This window comes from Microtus ochrogaster, chromosome 4 (assembly GCF_000317375.1).
Source record: "Microtus ochrogaster isolate Prairie Vole_2 chromosome 4, MicOch1.0, whole genome shotgun sequence".
Taxonomy (NCBI): Eukaryota; Metazoa; Chordata; class Mammalia; order Rodentia; family Cricetidae; genus Microtus; species Microtus ochrogaster.
This window is the reverse complement of record NC_022011.1, coordinates 20,195,887-20,196,264: the sequence shown is the minus strand read 5'-3', so window position 1 is coordinate 20,196,264 and position 378 is coordinate 20,195,887.

Below are 378 nucleotides of genomic sequence, written 5' to 3'. Positions count from 1 at the left end.
GTTCTCTCGGCTTCTTTCTCCCAGCATTCTGTTCTCTCGGCTTCTTTCTCCCAGCATTCTGTTCTCTCGGCTTCTTTCTCCCAGCATTCTGTTCTGTCTACTCCGCCTACCTAATTTTCCGTCCTCTTAAAGGGCCAAGGCAGTCTCTTTATTTAACCATTGAAATCAACACAAAACAGCAGACTCCCACATCACCGAGCCACAGGTTTGACTCCAGGGAGTCAGCCACAGGTTTCCCACAGAAAGGCTGCCATGTCCCATGGGATGTGCATCTGTAAGTTGAGCAATGGGTGTTTTCAGATTGGCCCCCTAATTCGACTGTTAGCCCTGCTTTTCCCTCCCTCCCCTTTTCCTGTGCTGGTTTCCTAAGATCTCCAG